This window comes from Arachis duranensis, chromosome 2, assembly GCF_000817695.3.
Source record: "Arachis duranensis cultivar V14167 chromosome 2, aradu.V14167.gnm2.J7QH, whole genome shotgun sequence".
Taxonomy (NCBI): domain Eukaryota; kingdom Viridiplantae; phylum Streptophyta; class Magnoliopsida; order Fabales; family Fabaceae; genus Arachis; species Arachis duranensis.
Window position 1 is genome coordinate 24049348 of NC_029773.3, and position 7787 is coordinate 24057134.

The window sequence follows — 7787 nt, forward strand, 5'->3', positions numbered from 1 at the left end:
GTTATGACGTGTTTTGGGCGTTCAACTTCGGATCATGACGTTTTTCTGGCGTTTTACTCCAGACAGCAGCGTGTACTTGGCGTTTAACGCCAAGTTACGTCGTCATTCTTCGAATAAAGTATGGACTATTATATATTGCTGGAAAGCCCTGGATGTCTACTTTCCAACGCCGTTGAGAGCGCGCCAATTGGAGTTCTGTAGCTCCAAAAAATCCATTTCGAGTGCAGGGAGGTCAGAATCCAACAGCATCAGCAGTCCTTTTGTCAGCCTTCTTCAGAGTTTTGCTCAAATCCCTCAATTTCAGTCAGAATTTACCTGAAATCACAGAAAAACACACAAACTCATAGTAAAGTCCAGAAATGTGAATTTAACATAAAAACTAATGAAAACATCCCTAAAAGTAGCTTAAACTTACTAAAAACTATATGAAAACAATGCCAAAAAGCGTATAAATTATCCGCTCATCAATGATCTTGAATGTTAATGGTCGAAGACCTTGAATTATTTATTTATTCTATGGAATTGTAATGATGTTGATATGTGTTATTGCCTAAAATAATTGAGAATGAGATTTATGATGATGATACCAACTTGTAAAATTTTGAATTTGGTTGAAAATTTTGTGATGATTGAAATAGAGATTGTTATATGTACGAAGATATGAGATTGAAATTTGATGAATTATTGAGTGAAAAATTAGATAGAGTTGAAAGTGAAATAAATGAACATGGCATATTCTTAAATTTTGGTTGGTTTAGATGTGGAATGGTTGGAAGGATGGATTAAAAAGAGGAGTTGACTTGGTGTTGTAGAAATTCTATACTCCTAGCAAATTTTGGGGCAAATTTGATGGGCCATAATTTGACCCTCAATGCTTGGATTAAGGTGAGACTAGTGATGTTAGAAAGTTCATTAAGTCTAGTTTTATGCCTTCGAAGAATAGAGACAAAAATGAGTTTTGTAAAGGAAGTTATGATTGTTGAAAGTTGGGAGATCAAAACTAAAATTATGCAGAGTATGTCAGCATAACGCAACATCTGCGCGCACACAATAGGGTGCACAGGTAAGGCTGCACATGCACAATATAGTTGTGCGAGCATAATTTTTGGTTTGTTTAGCTTTTTGGTTTTAAACGTTGCGAGCCTTTCCAGTTTGTATCCTTCTGTAACGTCCATCTTGAGTTTAAGAATCATTCTAAGGATTTTAAATTTATTGGGGATAAATTTTATGAATTTATCATGAATGACCTTGTCAAGAATGATTATTTATTTAGCAAGGATATGGATTTCATTCTGCGTGCGTGATTATGATTGAGATATGGCTATTGATTGGCAAGGATGTGGATTTTGTCTCACTTACGTGATAGACATGATATCCATGCCTGCATAGATGATGGTTTTGTCCCACTTGTGCAGTGCTACATGGGCATGTAAAGGATGGTAGTTTTGTCCTGTCCACATTCTTTCTATTTTTAAGGGTGATCAGACATGCAAGTCCCGGATAATGCTACCCCTAAGGGAAGGTGGAAGGATATTCTTCGTTATGTTATATCTTACAAACTTTTTGGAGGTTCTGATGTTTCCTCTGGGGGCTCATGACAAAAAGACTATATCCAGATAAGCTGTAGGATGTGTCAGATATGGAAGTGTAACTGATATGTGAGCTCATGGCTAATAGGACAGACATTTATCACTTTATATTTATTTAATTTATTTGTGTGTGAAATTGACTGTGAGTGTCTAATTAATTTATACTTACTACTTATGCTACTTGCCTTAATTGTTCTCAAAATTGTGATTGTCTTGTAATATAATTGATTGTGTTTGGTTCCTTTGAAAAAAATGAGGCAAGATGATATAATGGTTGGAAATTGATGAGACCGCAAAGTACTTGATTTACCGTATACCTTAGTGAGTCCATCTTAAATAGCTTAGTTAAGACCCTAGGCATTTGAACCTTATGGAGTTGGAGATCATAAATTTCTAAAGACTTCATGTTCGCTTATATAGTCATTATTTAGACTCGTTATCTGCTAAAAACCTTCATGTTCTCACCCATTGTTATTCTCTTTTTTTTTTTAGATACGGATTGCAGCGTACATTGATGAGAGTGTGGGATTCAGGTGAAGAAGCAGAGTTGGCTTTTGATTTTTTCGGATGACTAGATATTTCTCTCCTTTTGATTTATGTTGTTCATGTATATATTTTCTTATAGAATATTTATTTGGAGAGTGATGAGATAACTTTTGCGTGGTCTAGAAAATTGCGGATAAATCCTCGTTGCAAGTATAGTTTCTAAACCTTCAAAAGTCCTTTCATACAAACGTTTTGGGTGTCACAAGTAACAAACCCCTTTAGAAATTGTTAACCGAGTATTCAAACCTCGGGTCGTCTTCTCAAGGAACTGCGAGGAAGTATGTTCTTATTATTGGTTATAAAGGTTGTAATCGGGGTTTAGAATGTGAGAAGCAAGTCATTTAAATGATGAGTGAATTAAATGGCAATTAAAAATAAATAATAACTGTAAAACAACTCTTGGCAAGATAAGAGAATTTAGAGGTCTAACTTAGTTATCTCTCTCAACTATAATAAAAGTTGAATCTAAACTCCACTTGGTCAACCTTTACCAGGGCAAAGGAAAGTCAAGGGACTAATTAAATTGACCTTTAAATCCTAATTATTTTCTAAGAAAAGGTTGTGATTATTTAGGTTCAGCTCAATTAGCAAGATAACGATTATTAATTACGTTGAGTTTAATAACTATTGAGTTACTAAATTCTTAATCAGAACCAAAAGGGGAAAAAGTAAAATTGTTGGAATAATAAAAATATCCTTAGATGGTAAGCAATGACAACTTAATTCAAAGAGAACAATTATAAACTGAAAATACCCCAATTATCATTAATTCAAAGAACAATCCGTAACATGGGAGAAATTCATAAATCAAATTATAATAATCAATTCAAATGTTGGAATAAATAAATAAAAGTAAAACTTAAAATAAAAGAACATTAAACCTGGATCCAGAGTTACTCTTAAAACAAGAAGAAATCCTAAATCCTAAAGAGAGAGAGAGAACCTCTCTCCAAACTAGATCTAAATCATAGAAAACTAGAAAATTGGCGAGCTCCTCCTGAATGGATGCTTTTCCTCACTTCATAACCTCTGGTCTATGCTTTCTGGTTTATTGGGTTTATTCACTCTATTTTTCTTTTTATTCTTACTTTCTTATAGCTTTGTTTTTCATCTAACCAATCAACAATTATAAAATATAGTCATACCAAAAAGTCATGAGGTCTTTAATTAAGGTTGTAATGGGGTCAAGGTAAAGGTAAGGATTTATGTATATGGTCAAGTGAGCTAATAAGTGAATCCTTAATTAGACTAAGATCTCACCTAACATACATATTTAGCAAGATAAAACTTCTTTACCTATTTTCCCATATTTCCCACTTATTGTTACATGCTCATGTTTCACTTTTTATTTTTATCCCATGTGCATTGTTTTCATTGGGGAATTTCTTTTTGTATCCCCTTTTATTCAGATGCTGAAAAATTATTTTTTTTTAATGCACATGGTAATTGAATCACTTTGATTTTCTCATGAGCATGCTTCCCAAATTTATTTTTTATTTCCTTTTAATCTTCCTAACCCTTTGTTTCTATCACTCATGTTCCCACAAGGTTTCCCACATTTAACTCTATTCATGATTTTCTATCTTAAGCTAACCAAGGATTCACTTGGGGTTTTCTTTTGTTTTTCTGCTTAAGGCTAGTAATTTGGCTAAATAGAATAAAGGGGTTTTAAAAGGCTCAACGGGGTTAACAAGGGTGATGTAAAAGGTAGGCTAATTTGGGGTAAGTGAGCTAAAATCAAATGATGGCCTCAATTATTCTCTTGGTATGTATCTATTCTATATTCTATAATTGGACATATAGATTAAAGCAAAGGAAAGAACATCAGAATAAAAAGAAATGTAACACACAGAAATAAAATTATGGTTTGAATGCAACCATACAATTAAGCTCAAGACTCACGGGCTGTGTGTTCTCTAACTCAAGCATCATATATCATTTATATATTGTATGCAGGTTTAGTTAAAAATTCCCATTATTCTCATAAAAAAAATTATTTAGGGTAGCTTTTAAAGTTTTAATGTTCCTCCTTGATGAAATGTTGTCAGCTTAACTACATCATGTAATGCTATATACAAGGTTTATGGATTTAAGTCTGATATGTTCAATTTCCTAGCTTACTTCCTTTTTATATTTTTGTATTTAAACTATACTATCTTATGCTAAAAAGGGTAAACTATACTAATTAATCCACTAATAAATCAGAATTGCAAACTAAACTAAATAAATAAAATAAACTAAAGGGCTAAAATATGAACTAAAGATGCAAAATGCAGAAAATAGAGTAAAAATACATAAGAGCAATGTATAAGTACTCAGAAAATAATAGTAAAAAGAAAAATACAGAAAAATATCCAAAATAAAAGAAAAAGTATGTAGTGGTTCACCAAAATAAACGCTAGAGATGGCGACCTCCCCACACTTAAAAGGAAGCATCGTCCCCGATGCTCAATCAAGCCGGGCGTGAAGGGGTGTCATCACTGGTAGGGATGGCAGCTGGAGTCTCAGTGGTGGTGGGCTGGGAGTCTGGCTGCTGTAGAGGTGGGACTGACTGGAGTGGGATCTCCGGATCTGCAACCTCAAGCTGGGGCATAACCTCCGGATGCGGGGCAGCCTGCTCTGTGGCTGCCTGCTGATGAGTCTCCTCTTGGAAATGAGTCTCTGCCTGGGAATGAGGCTCCTCCTCGTGCTCATCCTCCTCCTCCTCTGATGGCTCTGATGTAGTGTCGGGCTTGGAGGGGATGTCGGTGCCCTGTCTGATCATCAGCTTCAGATGGAAATAGCGTCGCCTGCTGCGGCGCTCCAATCTCTCATACCGGCGCCTGTTACGGCGCTCCATCTGATCAAGCTGGCGGAATAGACGGTGCACGAGGCGATAAACCGGCTCAGAGGCGGGTGGAGGTGCAGTGGTGGCAACAGGGGCAGCTGTGGATGAAGAGGGTCCAGCAAACGGTGGGGCTGTCTCATCAGTAGCAGTGAAGGGTGGTGGTCTGTAGCCCAAAGCTAGGAAGTTCCTGCTGTGAGGAATGATTTTTCTGCAATCCGCCGCTGGTGGTCTCTCATCGGCATCCTCCCATGGCACGTCAGCCCAACGGCCAAGCTGTGTAACCAGATACAGAAAAGGGAGGGTGCCTCGGACGTGGACCCTGGCCATATACTGCCGGATAAAACGAGGCAAGTACAGGTCCTTACCCTCCAGCACACACCAGAGGAGGGTAATCATGGCAACCGGGATCTCAGTCTCATGAATACTCGGCATCACATAGTTGCTCAAGATCTGATGCCATAGCCGAGTCTCATCATTCAAGTACACTCTCTTGATCCCTCTAGGCATGGTAGTGTCCTGACCCATCTCCCAAGGAACTATCGGGTCGAGAGCTATCCGTGCCTTCACGGCATCCCAATCAAACTACATCTGACTCATGTCCCCCTCAGCCTTTGAAAAACCATCAGGCTGATCGGATTTGGCTGGGAGTTGGAGGATGTCCTCTAAGGCCTCTTCAGTGACCAAAATTTGTTTTCCTCTCAGGTTTACGGCATCTAGGGTGGTGAGGTAGTAGTTGCAATAGAATTCTCGGACCCAAGATGCGTTGACCTCTGTCAGTGTTCTTTCCAGAAAGAACCAGCCCCTTTGCTGGATTTGCTCAGTGGTGTACTGCTGGAGGGCTTCTGGAATTCTCAGAGTTCATTCCAGGTATAGATTTCTGGAGTTTGCAAAAGTCGGGTACTTCAGTTCACAGTACCGGTTTGCAAATTTTATAAGATCAGTCAAAGGGAGCAGCTGGTCAGCTTTTTCCTGCTGTGTGAAGTTCTTCTCCCGCCATGAGGAATCGTGCATTAGTGCAATGATGGACTGGGAGGAAGCTCCTCTTTTGCGCTTGCCAGTAGCCTTGCCTTTGCCTTTCCTCTTTGAGGCAGACATCCTAAAAAACAGAAAACCAGGGAATGGATAAAATAGGAAAGCAAATAGGCAATTTAAACAAAGGAAACGCAAAGCGCTAAGGGAGAAATAAAAGAAGGAAAATGAGTAATTGAAATGTGACTGAATGAATGTTAAATGGAAAGAAAAAAATCAATATGCCATAGTGAGAAAGTTAGAGGAAGTAAAAGTAATCAGAAAAGAGATCAAAAGGGTTAGTATGGTAAAAGAAATTAGTAAATTAAAATTAGTGAGTTAGGAAAGGAAGTGGCATAGAAAAATTCCATAGAACAAGGATTCAGAGGTAAGAATAGAAGTACTCATAATTGAACAAGCAGTTTATGAACCAGGAAATCAAAAAGGATAAGAAAGTGGCCCTAGCATTCATGAAATGGTTTGGGGGAAGCAGAGTAAAACAGAGGTGCCAAACCAAAACAAGAATGAAAACAATTTTAAAAAAAAATTGGGCAGCATTCCGGCTAAAATTGGATTGTCCCGGAAAATAAACAGCAATCATATCAGTTCATATGAATTAAAAGAAAGCAAGCTGCATGTACATAGATATAAAATAAACATAAAAACTCAATGTAAACAGCAGCAACATACAAGAAAGCAGTATATGAATCATGAATATAGCAGCAGCAGATTCGCACATAGGATAAAACAGAAGTAAGAACAGTGCAAGTAAACAGACCTAGATCCACGAACCACAGCCTAAGCTACCTAACAACCTAAAAATCCACTACAACATGCAAGTCTAGCTATCCTAATTATGAACATAAACAGAAAAGTGACGAATGGACAAAAATGGGTACGTGTTGCGGAACCTGGTAAGCGGAAGGGGTGGTATAGGTATTAAAGTGGCTGTGGCGGCGTCCGGCGCAGTGGCGGCTGAGGAAAAAGAGGAGAGAAGGAGGAGAGGGTTAGGGGTGAAGGGGGCTGTGCGACTGATAGAGTTCGCGTGGCTGGGGGGTTATATTATCGAATCCACGCGGCCGCGTGGAGCACGCGATCGCGTGGTTGGGATGAAAATGGGGATGATGCGATCGCGTGGGTCGTGCGATCACATGAGAGGGGGAAAAGAGGAGTGACGCGATCGCGTGGGTTTCGCGATCGCATCGCTGGAATTTGTGCTAAACACACGACTCCAGCGCCGTTTCAGCGCAACTCTCTGTCTCCTTTTGGGGTGATATGCAATCTATGCGACGCGATTGCGTCGCTCACGCGGTCGCGTGGTATTGAGGTTGGGTAAGTGACGCGATCGCATGGGGCATGCGATCGCGTGGGCCAATTTGCGCGAAACGCACAAGGGCTGCACGATTCCAGCCTAACTTTCTGTTTGTTGGATCCTTACGCCGATATATATATCACGCGGCCGCGTGAGTCACGCGGTCGCGTGGGTGGTGTTTTCGCAATATGACGCGATCGCATGGGGCATGCGGTCGCGTCGTGCAACCCTTTTTTTTATGCATGAAAAAATGCAGAATACAATGACTATCATGAATACTTATGCATGATTCCAGGATTAATAAATTAAAATGAAAAAGGAAAAATGAAAGCAATTAACAAGAAATAAATTGAAAAAGAAGCGACCATACCATGGGGGGTTGTCTCCCACCTAGCACTTTTAGTTAAAGTCCTTAAGTTGGACATTGAAGGAGTATCCTGTTATGGTGGTTTATGTTTAAATTCGTCCAAAAATCTCCACCAGTTCTTGGAATGCCAATAGCCTC